Consider the following 15,620-nt stretch of genomic DNA (forward strand, 5'->3'; position numbering starts at 1 on the left):
AAGCTAGAAGGACCACATCGTCTGCAAACATCAAGATAGGAATCAAGACATGGTATAGAAGGAAACCATCATTGTCTTGGATGTGCTCATGCAAGGACTCCAGCTTATCAATGTAGATCCCAAATAGTATGGGGGGCAAGGGGAAACCCTATTTTACCCTAATAGTACTCCAGATAAAATTTGATAGCCTATGTGTTGTGCATAAATGACTAAAGATTGATTTGTATAAATGCATGATAGCTGAGAAAAAGGTCTTTGAGATGCTAATGTCTCCAAGTCTCTGGAATAAAGCCTCCCTAGGGACATAGTCAAAAGTTTTATGAAAGTCCACGAAACTGTTGATTTCTGGTAGCATCGGATATGCTATTAGTAACAAATTTTGCAGGGAGGTTTAGACACATGCATTCTCCAATACCCAGAGATCATTTTTGGAAATTCCACACGGAGATAATTTTATTAAAATAATTAATTATTTTTAATGGAACCCTAAGTCTAAACATAAGAAATTAAAATAATTTATGGGTATTAACCTAACTGTGGGTGAAACTTTTAGAAGAAGGCGGAGATTAAGTCAATATGATCCTAGCCATTGATTAGAAGCAAATCTGGGTTGTTGATTGGTCAACGAGAGGATTATAAGAGAAGGCTTGATGGACACTTGGAGAACACACAGAGAGAGTTCAGAAGATCGAATTTCTGAAGCAAAGCAGGCGTCGTTTGTTAGGATATTCCGACACATAGGAAATAGTTAAGTATAACTTGGTCTAGTGTAGAGTGAGGTAAAGTGTGTTTCTTTACTATGTACTTTTGTAACTTACAAATCCGACGGTCACGATATGTAGTGATCCGACAGTTCATTCTCTCCTCGGTATTACCGACACTTGATCCGTGGCTTAACACCCGATTGGTCCATGATCTCTATTTAAAGAGCATGGAGGGTCATTTGTAGGGTAACCGTTCATGAGAGAAGATTATGTAAATTTTCATTCTTTTATTAATAAATTGCCTGAAGTGGCCGCGTTGGCTCAGGCCGTGGACTGTTTCCCTCTTTGAGGGTTTTAACCATGTCAAGAATACTGGTGTATTGATCTGTGATCTATTTGTGAGTGGTGTCCTTTGGTGTTCTGTCTGAGGAACTTACCCTATAAATTCCTACATGGTATCAGAGCTATTTGAGGGCTGCATCCGTTGGTGATCCAAATCTGAAGCCAGTAGAACTGCATCCGATTGTCGTTTCCTAGATCTACTGTTTCTGACTGCTTTCGGGCCGAGGGGACTGCTCTATTGTGTTAGGAGCATTTGTTCCAGTGAGGAACCCCTTTCGTTTGACGCGAAAAGGTTTCCGGTAGCCCTAGCTACGTCATTTTTAAGATCTGGAGGTATACAGTATTTATTTGCAGTTTTTAGTTATTTTCTCTCTGTTTATTTCGGTTTATTTAGTTCTATGTTTTTTATTATTGGATCTATACCTTTCATTTCTGCGTATGCTCTTTGTCCCACGACTCTGTGCGATCTGGGCAAATCAGAAACATAAAAGAAGGATTTTTCTCATGCGTATGCTCTTTTCCACCGCGCCTTAGTGTGATCTCGGAAAATCAAAAACATTGAGGAAAAGAGCTTTGTGTTTTTTTTTTTGTAGGAAAAAAGAGCTTTCTCAAGTAAGCACGCACTCCAAAACTTCAGTGACTAAAAAAAAGAAAAAAAAACCCCTTCCTCTTTTCCAAAAATTACTTTCCTTTTAAACTAGCTCATTTGGTCCAAAGTTACTTTATGAGAATAGAGGTCTTGGGTTCAAGTCTTTCTTTTTGTTGAGTTACTTTTTCAAAAAGCACATGTAGCTTATGTTTTAAAGTTACTTTATGTAAAAGTGTTTTCACCCATTATAAAAAGTGAGTCACTTATAATTCTAAAGTCTCTTTATTTTTTATTCAAGTTACAATTTAGTGGGTAGCTCATAAAGTACCATTGTAAAAGTGACTTTCATTTATTTATAAAAGTGAGTCACATATTTTTTTTAAAAGTGAGCCAATTAGATTTATGTTTGGAAAGGGGGGAGATTTTTTTTTTTAAATATAACATTATCATTCATTTCCGCACATTCACGCACTTCGTCAGCATCTTCAACAACTTTTCTTCAAAAAGCCATAACTTCTTCATCCGGAAGCCGTTTTTTTTCAATCAGCCTAATTTTTTGAGATCTTTCCATTGGAATACTTAGTTTCAGTATCTACATCTTTAGTTTATGTTAAAATGGAAATTCCATGCCAAGTTATTCTTGACAGCACTAACTACTTCTAATGGTGGTCCTACATTGTGGATTTACTTAGAAGTAAAGGTCTTTACAGAATAGCCTTAGGTCAAGAAACCAAACCTCAAGATGAAGATAAGGCAACCAAATGGGAAAATAGGCAAGATCAAGCACGTGGGTTGATAGCGATGTTTATTTCTCCAGACCTTAGATTCCATATCGCAGAACTTGATACTCCTAATGAAGCAATGAAATAGCTCACTAAAGTTTTTGGAATTAAAAATGAAATTAGAGCTCATCAACTCGAAAGTGAGTTGCTTACATTGGACCCCAATAATTTTTCTTCCATTGAAGATTTTTTGTCCAAGTTCAAGACCCTTAGACTTCTCTTGGAAGGTGTTAAGGTTAAGAAAGAAGATGGTAGCCTTATCTATTCCATTCTTACTAAGTTGAGACCAGCCTACTCTGTGTTTGTTTCCACCTTCCATTCTACAAGAGAAGCCTTCATTTTTCAAGGACAAGACTACAAGTCCCCTTTCTTTGATGCTTTTTGTGATTATTTAATAAGAGAACAAGAAAAACTCTTACATCTTGGTCTTCTTAATCTTGGAAACTCTTCTAAGAAAGCCTTAGCCGTTCAGCAACAACCAAATTCAAAGAATCCTAAGACGCTGTATCCTAAAAAGAATGGTCCTAAACCAAACAAGGGTCCTAAGCAATTTTAGTTTCAAAATGAAAAATCATTTCAACAAAATGATAAGGCAAATAAAAACAAAGCGAAGAAGACTGATAGACATTGCCACTTTTGTAATCGAGATGGCCACTTAGAATCCAAATACTTTAAGAAGATGGAAGCCTTGGAAGCAACAATGAAGAAGCATAACATCCATCTGGAACACTCTTCAACTTCAACTTCATCTTCAGGAATAGCACTTTCTGCATGTGGTTGTCAAGCATCTCGGTCTGGTTATGCACTAAATGTATCTTCTTCTTTTCATTCTCATGAGTGGCTCATTGATTCTGGAGCTTCTTATCACATGAACAAAAACAAAGCCATGTTTTCTTCTTTAAATGATTGTAACACCAAAAATATATATGTTGGTGATGATAGATCTCTTAGTGTTGTAGGGACTGGAACTGTTCATATAGACAATGGTCAATTTAATGATGTATTATGTGTTCCAACCTTATCCTGCAACCTTCTATCTGTATATCAGATAACTCATTCAGGGGAAGGTAAAATCGTTGAATTTTCACTTCACGATGTTGTAATTAAGGATCTAAGAGATCCTAGACAGATTTTAGCTACTGGCATTGCTGATGATTCTACAAGGTTGTATAAGTTTAACAACTTTGGGTCATCAAATCTTCCCTCGGTATTTATTGCTCATAATGATGAAGTGAGCAAACTTTGGCATGAGTGATTTGGTCACTTAAACTATCGCTCCCTTCAGAATCTATGTAAAGAAAATATGGTGACAGGTCTTCCAATGGTATATTGCAGAGATGGTGTTTGTTCTAGATGTGTACTCGGAAAACAACAACGAGATAGTTTTGAAAAACGTGCCTCTTGGCATGCCTCAACCCCTTTACATCTTGTGCATAGTGATTTATGTGGTCCACTTCCAGTTGTTTCATTCTCTGGCTACAAGTATTTCTTAACTTTCATTGATGATTTCTCGAGACGCACTTGGGTATACTTCTTAAAACTCAAGAGTGAAATATTTAACATGTTCTTGGCCTTTGTTGAAAAACAAACTGGACATCAAATTCTTAAGCTAAGATCTGATAATGGCAGAGAATATGTTAACAACAAATTCATCAACTTTTGCACTGAGAATGGAATTCAAATGCAACATATGTTCCATATACTCCACAACAGAATGGTGTAGCTGAAAGGAAGAATCGCACCTCAAAGGAAATGGCTAATTGTATGCTTCAATCTAAAGGACTTAGTATTAATTTTGGGGTAGAAGCAATTAACTTTGCAAATTACATAGTAAATCGCACTCCTACTAAGGTTTTAAAGATTATCACTTCAGAAGAAGCATGGAGCTCAATTAAACCAGATGTAAGTCACTTTCGTGTTTTTGGAAGTGAAGCATGGGCCCATATTCCAGATGAGAAACATAAAGCTTTAGAACCTAAGAGTGAAAAATGTATTTTTGTTGGATATTCTGAAGATGTTAAAGGATATAGACTTATTCCACTTAAGTCCAAAAAATGTTATCATTAGAAGACATGTAAAATTTGCTGAAAATATATCGCCCTACGAGCCTAGTTCGGCAGATGTGCCACCTCTCTCTATCCCTTTTACTTTTGAAAATATTTCTTCTTTAGATGATGACAGCGATAATATTTCGACACATAGGAAATAGTTAAGTATAACTTGGTCTAGTGTAGAGTTAGGTAAAGTGTGTTTCTTTACTATGTACTTTTGTAACTTACAAATCCGATGGTCACAATGTGTAGTGATTCGATGGTTCATTCTCTCCTCGGTATTACCGACACTTGATCCGTGGATTAACACCCAATTGGTCCATGATCTCTATTTAAAGAGCATGGAGGGTTATTTGTAGGGTAACCGTTCATGAGAGAAGCTTATGTAAATTTTCATTCTTTTATTAATAAATTGGCTGAAGTGGTCGCGTTGGCTCAGGCCGTGGACTGTTTCCCTCTTTAAGGGTTTTAACCACGACAAGAATACTGGTGTATTGATCTGTGATCTGTTTGTGAGCGGTGTCCTTTGGTGTTCTATCTGAAGAACTTACCCTGTAAATTCCTACATGGTATTAGAGCTATTTGAGGGCCGCATCCGTTGGTGATCCAAATCTGAAGCCAGTAGAACTGCATCCGACTGTCGTTTCCTAGATCTACTGTTTCTGACTGCTTTCGGGTTGAGGGGACTGCTCTATTGTGTTAGGAGCATCTGTTTCAGTGAGGAACCCCTTTCGTTTGACGCGAAAAGGTTTCCGGTAGCCCTAGCTACATCATTTTTAAGATCTAGAGGTATACAATGTTTATTTGCAGTTTTTAGTTATTTTCTCTCTGTTTATTTCGGTTTATTTAGCTCTCTGTTTTTTATTATCGGATCTATACTTTTCATTTCTGCGTATGCTCTTTGCTCTGCGACTCTGTGCGATCTGGGCAAATCAGAAACATAAAGGAAGGATTTTTCTCATGTGTATGCTCTTTTCCACTGCGCCTTAGTGTGATCTCGGAAAATCAGAAACATTGAGGAAAAGATATAGTTTCCGGCTAAAGCTAACTTCAAGCCGTAAGGTTTGTTTTTTTTTTGTATGTCCGTGTTGGGTTTTGTGTTTTTTGTTTTGTAGGCAAAAAAAGAGCTTTCTCAAGTAAGCACGCACCCCAAAGCTTCAGTGACTAAAAAAAAAAACCCCTTCCTCTTTTCCAAAAATTACTTTTCTTTTAAATTAGCTCACTTGGTCCAAAGTTACTTTATGAGAATAGAGGTCTTGGGTTCAAGTCTTTTTTTTTTTGTTGAGTTACTTTTTCAAAAGGCATGTGTAGCTTGTGTTTTAAAGTTACTTTATGTAAAAGTGTTCTCACCCATTATCAAAAGTGAGTCACTTATAATTCTAAAGTCTCTTTATCTTTTATTTAAGTTACAATTTAGTGGGTAGCTCATAAAGTACCATTGTAAAAGTGACTTTCACATATTTATAAAAGTGAGTCACATATTTTTTTTTAAAAGTGAATTAATTAGATTTATGTTTGGAAAGGGGGGAGATTTTTTTTTTAAATATAACATTATCATTCATTTCCGTACATTCACGCACTTCGTCGGCATCTTCAACAATTTTTCTTCAAAAAACCATAACTTCTTCATTCGGAAGCCGTTTTTAGAGCCGTTTTTTTCAATCAACCTAATTTTTCGAGATCTTTCCATTGGAATACTTAGTTTCAGTATCTACAACTTCAGTTTCTGTTAAAATGGAAATTCCATGCCAAGTTATTTTTGACAGCACCAACTACTTCTAATGGTGGTCCTACATTCTGGATTTACTTAGAAGTAAAGGTCTTTACAGAATAGCCTCAGGCCAAAAAACCAAACCTCAAGATGAAGATAAGGCAACCAAATGGGAAAATAGGCAAGATCAAGCACGTGGGTTGATAGGGATGTTTATTTCTCCAGACCTTAGATTCCATATCGCAGAACTTGATACTCCTAATGAAACAATGAAACAGCTCACTAAAGTTTTTGGAATTAAAAATGAAATTAGAGCCCATCAACTCGAAAATGAGTTGCTTACATTGGACCCCAATAATTTTTCTTCCATTGAAGATTTTTTGTCCAAGTTCAAGACCCTTAGACTTCTCTTGGAAGGTGTTAAGGTTAATCTTGGAAACTCTTCTAAAAAAGCCTTAGCCGCTCAGCAACAACCAAATTCAAAGAATCCTAAGAAGCCATATCCTAAAAAGAATGGTCCTAACCCAAAGAAGGGTCCTAAGCAATTTCAGTCTCAAAATGAAAAATCATTTCAACAAAATGAGAAGGTAAATAAAAACAAAGGGAAGAAGACTGATAGACATTGCCACTTTTGTAATCGAGATGACCACTTAGAATCCAAATGCTTTAAGAAGATGTAAGCCTTGGAAGCAGCAATGAAGAAGCATAACATCCATTTGGGGCACTCTTCAACTTCAACTTCATCTTCAGGAATGACAGTTTCTGCATGTGGTTGTCAAGCATCTCGGTCTGGTTATGCACTAAATGTATCTTCTTCTTCTCATTCTCATGAGTGGCTCATTGATTCTGGAGCTTCTTATCACATGGACAAAAACAAGGCCATTTTTTCTTCTTTAAATGATTGTAACACCAAAAATATATATGTTGGTGATGATAGATCTCTTAGTGTTGTAGGGACTGGAACTGTTCATATAGACAATGGTCAATTTAATGATGTATTATGTATTCCAACCTTATCCTGCAACCTTCTATCTGTATATTATATAACTCATTTAGGTGAAGGTAAAATCATTGAATTTTCACTTCACGATGTTGTAATTAAGGACCTAAGAGATCCTAGACAGATTTTAGCTACTGGCATTGCTGATGATTCTACAAGGTTGTATAAGTTTAACGACTTTGGGTCATCAAATCTTCCCTCGGTATTTGTTGCTCATAATGATGAAGTGAGCAAACTTTGGCATGAGCGATTTGGTCACTTAAACTATTGCTCCCTTCAGAATCTATGTAAAGAAAATATGGTGACAGGTCTTCCAATGGTATCTTGCAGAGATGGTGTTTGTTCCAGATGTGTATTTGGAAAACAACAACGAGATAGTTTTGAAAAACGTGCCTTTTGGCACGCCTCAACCCCTTTACAGCTTGTGCATAGTGATTTATGTGGTCCACTTCCAGTTGTTTCATTCTCTGGCTACAAGTATTTCTTAACTTTCATTGATGATTTCTCGAGACGCACTTGGGTATACTTCTTAAAACTCAAGAGTGAAGTATTTAACATGTTCTTGGCCTTTAAGGCCTTTGTTGAAAAACAATTTGGACATCAAATTCTTAAGCTAAGATCTGATAATGGCGGAGAATATGTTAACAAAAAATTCATCAACTTTTGCACTAAGAATGGAATTCAAATGCAACATATGTTCCATATACTCCACAACAGAATGGTGTAGCTGAAAGGAAGAATCGCACCTCAAAGGAAATGGCTAATTGTATGCTTCAATCTAAAGGACTTAGTCTTAATTTTTGGGTAGAAGCAATTAACTCTACAAATTACATAGTAAATCGCACTCCTACTAAGGTTTTAAAGATTATCACTCCAGAAGAAGCATGGAGCTCAATTAAACCAGAAGTAAGTCACTTTTGTGTTTTTGGAAGTGAAGCATGGGCCCATTTTCCATATGAGAAACATAAAGCTTTAGAACATAAGAGTGAAAAATGTATTTTTGTTGGATATTCTAAAGATGTCAAAGGATATAGACTTATTCCACTTAAGTCCAAAAATATTATCATTAGAGGAGATGTAAAGTTCGCTGAAAATATATCAGCCTACGAGCCTAGTTTGGCGGATGTGCCACCTCTCTCTATCCCTTCTACTTCTGAAAATATTTCTTCTTCAGATGATTATAACGAGGATGACAATCCTCTCCCACCTTCTCAGGATCCTCCTTTAGCGCCTCAGCTTCCAAAATGGGTCCGTGCTACTCGGGATGCAGCAGGTGCTCTTGCCGGTGATCCCATAGATCAACGGCATACACGTTCTCAGTTCGATAGAGCCTCTTCTTTACTAGCTCAAACTTCAGCGAATTATGATCCTGACACCTTTGCAGAAGCTTCAGGCCATCCAGATTGGGACGCAGCTATGAATGGAGAATATCATTCATTATTGGCAAATGATACATGGGATCTTGTTCCTCTACCAAAGGGACAAAAACTTGTCAGATGCAAATGGGTTTACAGAACCAAGTATGGACCAGATGGAAAAGTTGATAAACATAAAGCTCGTTTTGTTGCTAAGGGTTTTTCACAAGTAGAAGGCATTGACTATACTGAAACCTTCTCCCCTGTTGCCAAAATGAACTCTATCCACCTTGTTCTTTCCCTTGCTGCCTCTTTCAAATGGGAAGTCCATTAGATGGATGTTAAATCCGCCTTCTTGCATGGGGACTTGCATGAAGAAATCTATATGGAACAACCTACTAGCTTTATACAAACAGACTCTAGCCTTGTATGTCGGCTTAAGAAATCCCTTTATGGTCTCAAGCAAGCCCCTCGGGCTTGGTATGCCAAAATGGATAGCTTTCTTTTAGAAACTGGCTTTTCTAGGTGTCATTCTGACAATACTATCTACACCAAGAAAGTGGGCAAGTCTCTTATCATTCTTGTTCTTTATGTTGATGATCTTATCCTTACTGGTAGTGATCCCAACCTTATAAACCATGTGAAGTCCAGCCTTAAAAAGAAGTTTGAAATGACAGACTTAGGACACTTGCATTATTTTCTTGGTCTTCAAGTCTTGCAATCCAAGGAAGGTATTTCCCTTTCCTAGTCCAAGTATGCCTGTGATCTTCTACGCCATTTTCACATGGAAGACTGTAAGCCAACCCCTTCTCCCTTTCAGTCTGGAGCCAAACTTTCAGTCACTTGTACTTCCTCTGAAGTTGATGCTACCTTATACCGTCAACTTGTAGGAAAACTTTTGTATCTGACCCATACTCGTCATGCCTTTGTTGTTGGCCTTATTGCTCGGTTTATGCAAAACCCACATGAAAGTCATTGGAAAGCAGCTAAAAGAATACTTCGTTATGTTCGAGGTACAATTCAGTTTGGGATTCATTACAGTGCAGAAGCATCTCCTCTATTGGTTGGTTTCACTGATTCCGATTGGGCTGGTGACCCTGATGATCAGAAGTCTACTGCAGGTTATGTGTTCACTCTTGGTTTAGGACCTATTACATGGGCTTGCAAGAAACAAAGTGCCATTTCTCTTTCTTCAGCAGAAGCAGAGTATCGTGGTGCCATAGAAGCTAGTAAGGAAGCCCTGTGGCTTCGTCAGATCCTGTCAAAGTTTGGCTTTCAGCAGCAGCATCCGACTACACTTTGGTGTGATAATCAAAGTGCCATTCAACTATGCAAAGATCCAGTCCAACATCAGTGCATCAAACACATTGAACTGTACATGCACTTCATCAGTGCAATATTGTTCAACAGATGATCAAGTTGCAGACATCTTTACAAAGGCGCTCACAGAGGCGAAGTTTACTAAACTTCGATTTATGGTTGTAATTCAAGAAGTTGTCACTAAGGGGGGATAGGCTCTAATGCCTCCTTCCTTCTCCTATTGTGTCATATTTGTACATCCTTCAAACCTATCCCAAGTTGTTCGTAAGGGGGGATGTTAGGATATTCCGATACATAGGAAATAGTTAAGTATAACTTGGTTTAGTGTAGAGTTAGGTAAAGTGTGTTTCTTTACTATGTACTTTTGTAACTTACAAATCTGAGGGTCGCGATATGTAGTGATCCGACGGTTCATTCTCTCCTCGGTATTACCGACACTTGATCCGTGGCTTAACACCTGATTGGTCCATGATTTCTATTTAAAGAGCATGGAGGGTCATTTGTAGGGTAACCGTTCATAAGAGAAGCTTATGTAAATTTTCATTCTTTTATTAATAAATTTCCTGAAGTGGCTGCGTTGGCTCAGGCCGTGGAATGTTTCCCTCTTTGAGGGTTTTAACCACGTTAAGAATACTGGTGTATTGATCTATGATCTATTTGTGAGCGGTGTCCTTTGGTGTTCTGTTTGAGGAACTTACCCTGTAAATTCCTACACCGTTGAGAAATTCGAAGTTAGCTTTTGTAGTGAGGGGCAGAGATAGTTCTGGTTGGAGATTTCTCTTGATCTAAGAATACTCATCAGAGGAGGAAGAGGGAGATTCAGGAGAGGCAGCGCTAAGCTAGAAGAGGCTGACACAAAGCTATGTAGGGCCATGCAGAGGCAGCGTAGAAGCCTTGAGGAAGTCCAAAAATTTGGTGGGGAGATCGATTTCTGAGCTGGAAGCCGGGGTGTGAGACCGAGAGAGCATAAGTCTGAATCTCAGAGGCAAATCAATCAGCCAAGAAGAGTGATGCAGATCCTAGATAGTGTGACGTTGGGTTGACGCAGACATTGCGTAGACCCAGTGCAGGGGTAGCTAGGGGCTGTTCATTCAAGGGCTAGATTAACCAGGATCACCAGTGATAGTGTGAGGTATTTCTCACTAATCTTCTGTCAGTAATATTCTCTGTAACTGGATTGCCGGGAAGGCATCCAAAAGTTGTATTCAAAAATTATTATTGCATAATAATAAAACCCTCAGCGCTGATGCTCCGGTTTTCCCGCATTGGGTTTTTCCAGGGACATTTGTCCAAAAATAACTGTGTAGATATGTGTTGTATCTCTTTCCTGTTCAATTTCTTGTTTTCGCATATAATTTTTTCCGCATTGGGTTTTTCCGAAGACATTTGTCCAAAAATAACTATGTAGATGTGTGTTGTATCTCTTTCCAGTTCAGTTTCTTGTTTTCGCATATAATTTAATTAAGTGAAGGTTGTAGTTGTATTTACTTCGATATTTACAGTAGAACACTGTAAATAACTTGCATGGATTAACAAGTAGGAGAAGTAATATTAGTTTGCTGCAGTAGGGGTTTCGGTCTGGGAATTTTCACAGAAACAACAATAAACTTTCAAAGAGCGATGTCATGTTTCCTCCATGATGGCCCTGAGTGTAAAGATGTGATCAATATTCTGATGCTTAGGTTGGAATTTGGCTTCTCCTCTAGCTCTAAGTTGCCTCTGCTCAAGCTCTGTAGAGAGATGTAGCATAGAGCTTCGAGAATGTGTGGCCCACCATGATCATCTTGTAATTGTTGGAGTTTGAGTTGGGGCTTTTTTTGTGTATTAGGTGAATGATGTGCTATGACCATGTTGAGGAAACTTGTACAAACCACATGGTTGAAAAGATCAGTGAAGGAACTAGAGTACGAAGACCTTGACCATGCCATACAAGGAAAAGACATTGTAAACATGTATGGAGATCATTTTGAAGTCTTGTTCATTCTAAAGAACCTCTTCAAAGAACAAGGAAAATTGGACTATGATCCAATCACTAACCTAGATGGATTCTTCCTAGAAACCATCATCATTTGTTGTTTTTCTACCGTTCATCACCCAAATGGCCTCTATGCTGTGATTGTCAAAGAGTAAGAAGCATGAAGAGGGTGGAGAGGTAACCTGTGTCTGGGGTTGCTTAAGGATGTCATAGAAAGTGGGTGTATGGGAGAACATGGATTTGGGGTTAATACCAGATGGGAGGGGAGAGTGGCAATGGAGGACAATGCACCACACCATTGTCTGTTGCTCTGCTACTGTTCATCACCCAAATGGCCTCTTTGATGTCATTGTCAAAGAATAAGAAGTGTGAAGATGATGAAGAGGTAACCTATATTTGGGGTTGCCTTGGGATGTCATACAAAGTGGATATGTGGGTGAACATGGTGTTGGGATTAAGGTCGGATGGGAGGGGAGAGTTGCGACAGAGAATAATGCACTAGAATTGTTTGGGGGAGCAAGCAAGGGAAGTACATGAGTCATGGGAGAATACGGATCCAGGGTTATGGTCAGATGGGAGGGGAGAGTGACGATGAAGGATAGTGTGCCATAAGTGATTAGGGAGTGAGCAAGGGAAGTACATAAGTCTCGCCTCTTGCGTTTCTTGCGATGGGGGAGATGTCGATAAGAATCTTTGAGGTTGGGGTATGAGGGTTGAGGTTGGATGGGAGGGGAGAATTGCGACAAAGAATAGTGCACTAGAAGTGTTTGGGGGAGTGAGAAAGGGAAGTACAAAAGCCGTGGGAGAATATGGATCCAGGGTTATGGTGAGATAGGAGGGGAGGGTGATGGTGAAGGATAGTGTGCCATAAGTGATTAGGGAGTGAGCAAGGGAAGTACATAAGTCTCGTCACTTATGTTTCTTGTGGCGGGGGAGATGACGATAAGAATCTTTGAGGTTGGGGTAGGAGGGTTGAGTATGGGTGAATGTGTGTCGAAGCTACTGGTGGAGAGATTTACATTCCTCATCATACCATTGATTCTTAAGGTGGGAGTTGGTTATTGGGGAGGTGGAAGAGGACGTGGTAGAGTGAAGATAGGATTTGAGGGATGCATCCTTAATGATGGATGAGAGGCAAATGTACTATGTATATGCTGAATCAAGTAGGGAGAACTGGGTCACAGAGGGGAGCATTTGTCGAAGGTGGGTATAGAAGATGTTTGGGTCCCCCTCATTCAAGGAGTTGGGTATTCAATGATTTTGTCCCTAGGAAATCTGCTTGACCTCGTACCTGTTGATTGGATGCCAAATCCTAGTGCACTTGGGAGAAACGTTTGAACCCTAGAAGGGTTGTTTTACGTGTTTGGTTGCTGATTTTGCTTTGAGGTGTGCTTCAAATTGGTAGGATGACTACTCTTGGTTTTAAAGAGTGTGATAGGTTGGGTGGTGCTTCAGTTTTACGCCTTGAAAATGGAGGATACAAATGCTTTTGGAGGAGTTCAAGTGTTGGGAGTTTATTTAGAAAGAGGTCATTACACCTAATGATCAAAATATATTGACCTTACATGTTAAGGAGGAGGCCAAGGCAAAGCGAATCACCCACATTGCAAAGAAGATAACCTATAAGCTAATCCATGATGCTTTGTTTAGGTTATCCCAGAGTTCTAGTATGTGTACATAGATGCTCTTGAGAAACAAGCTTTCAACTATCTACATGAGTAACATAGATATAGTGGTGAACTATCTAGCCAAGATCACAGAGTTGAGAGATTAGTTGGTTACCATACGGTCAAAAGTGGATGATAAGGAGCTGATGCCACTATCTTGAATGGATTTTCTCCTCCTTGGAAAGCTTTCGTTTAAGATGTTTGTGCCAGTATACCTACTTATGTAAGCTTGGGGATGACTTTATGTAAGATGAGATAAGGTTGGAATCTTATTCAGTGAATCAAAAAGAGGTAGAATACCTAACACTCATTAGGTAGAATACAGAGGGAAACAAAAAAGGATACAAGAAATGTAATATGGAAAATTCAAGTCCAAGAAAGAAATATTTGAGCAATATGAAATGTTTTAGGCGTCACCAGAAAGGACATTATGCTAGCCAATATTTGAAGAAGAAATGGAAGTCTAAGCAATAGAAACAAATCACAAGGAGTGTAGGTATTTTCCTATGGGTGGATGATTTATCATCTTAGCTTGAGACCACCCTGTTAATGGTCTCTTGTTTATCTTCCAACACCATGTCAAGTTTTGGGTGGTATGTGGGAATTGGGGCATCAAGACATGTGACTTATGATAGAAAACTCTTTAATTGGATTTAGGAGTAGGAGAGGAATGAGAGTGGAGTTAAGTGATGATGCTACATATCCTATGAAAAGTGTGGGCTCCACTTCCTTTTGGTTGGCATTAGGTAATGTACTTGAGTTGAATGATTTTTTGTTTACCACTATTTGAAAAAAAATAGTTTTTTTTTGTATAACGGATCATCAATGTAAGTTGCATTTGAAGGACAACATTGCACTATCAATGATTGTAGTCTAGGAAGTTTGAGAACTTTGGTTAGAGGTGTGTGAGATGGTGGCCTTTACATGCTGCTTGTTGATCTTGTGGCACATGTACATGCTAGTGGGAAGTTGGGTGGGCCTTTTAGTTTTGAGGGGGCATATGCAGAGCACATAGAAAGATGTTGTGGAGATAGGTTCAAAACCTATAATTGAATCAATAAATAATTCCAAATTTGTAGCTAATGGGAGTATTGAAAAGTACCATGACAAGGTTGTTGATTTCTCTCAAAAAGGAGTTGACCTTAATGAGATTCTTCTCTAGTTGCTAGAGGATTCTCTTGAAAAGAGGGTGTTGACCTTGTTGAGGGTTTTGCATAAGTGGTTTTTCAGTTGTTGGATTCTATCAAAAAGTAGTTGACCTTAATGGGATTCTTGCTCTAATTACTAGAGGGTTTCTCTTGAAAAGAGGGGGTTGACCTTGTTGAGGCTTTTGGATAAGTCGTTGGAGGTTTTGAGATGCATGGTGAGATACAAATGTTTCTAGAGTTGTTGGAGGCTATGTGTGGGCTATTGGTTGTGTTATCATTCAAACCCTTGACTAGGAGAAAAAAGTCCTAACCTCAACGAGAGAACCTTGAGGCACTCTCAAAGAAAGCCACACTCTGTCACCTCAATGGCTTGCCCCACACTTTAGACTAAGAAAAGAAGCTACCGTAGCCTAAAGGGAAACCCTAAGGGTCAATATAAACTAAATCATTATAGATGGAACAAGAGTGTTTACTTTGATTAAATTGACTATGAGATCTTTGAACCAAAGAACTAAATTTTCTTTTAAATCTGAGAGAAATTATCAATCATGAGAATTAATTGTTTTACTTAGCTTAACTTGACTGTTTTAGGTTGTTGGATTCTACAAAAAGGAGTTGACCTTAATGAGTTTCTTGCTTTAATTACTAGAGGATTCTTTCGAAAAGAGTGAGTTGACCTTGTTGAGGGTTTTGCATAAGTGGTCAAAGGTTTTGAGATGCATGGTGAGATACCCATGTCCAAGTTATTGGAGGTTGTGTGTGGGTTGTTGGTTGTATTATCACTTATACTCTTGCCTAGGAGAAAAAGTCTTAACCTCAACAAGAAAGCCTAGAGGCACTCTCAAGAAAACCACACTTTGTAACCTCAATGGCCTTGCCCCACACTTTAGACTCAGAAAATAAGTTACCTGAACCTAAAGGGAAACCCTAAGGGTCAATCTAGATTCTAAACTAAATCATTATAGATGGAATGTGA

The 15,620-nt window shown here is 38.5% G+C and overlaps 1 protein-coding gene across 2 annotated transcripts in view; it reads left to right on the forward strand.

The window, feature by feature from the left end:
• LOC149154690 (SOUL heme-binding family protein) overlaps positions 1-15,620 on the forward strand; it is a 91,826-nt gene that overhangs the window by 12,218 nt on the left and 63,988 nt on the right. The gene's annotated exons all lie outside the window — the stretch shown is intronic.

The sequence above is a fragment of the Pinus tabuliformis genome, chromosome 9, assembly GCF_031772625.1.
Source record: "Pinus tabuliformis cultivar Carrire ecotype Pingquan chromosome 9, CPIR1, whole genome shotgun sequence".
NCBI lineage: Eukaryota > Viridiplantae > Streptophyta > Pinopsida > Pinales > Pinaceae > Pinus > Pinus tabuliformis.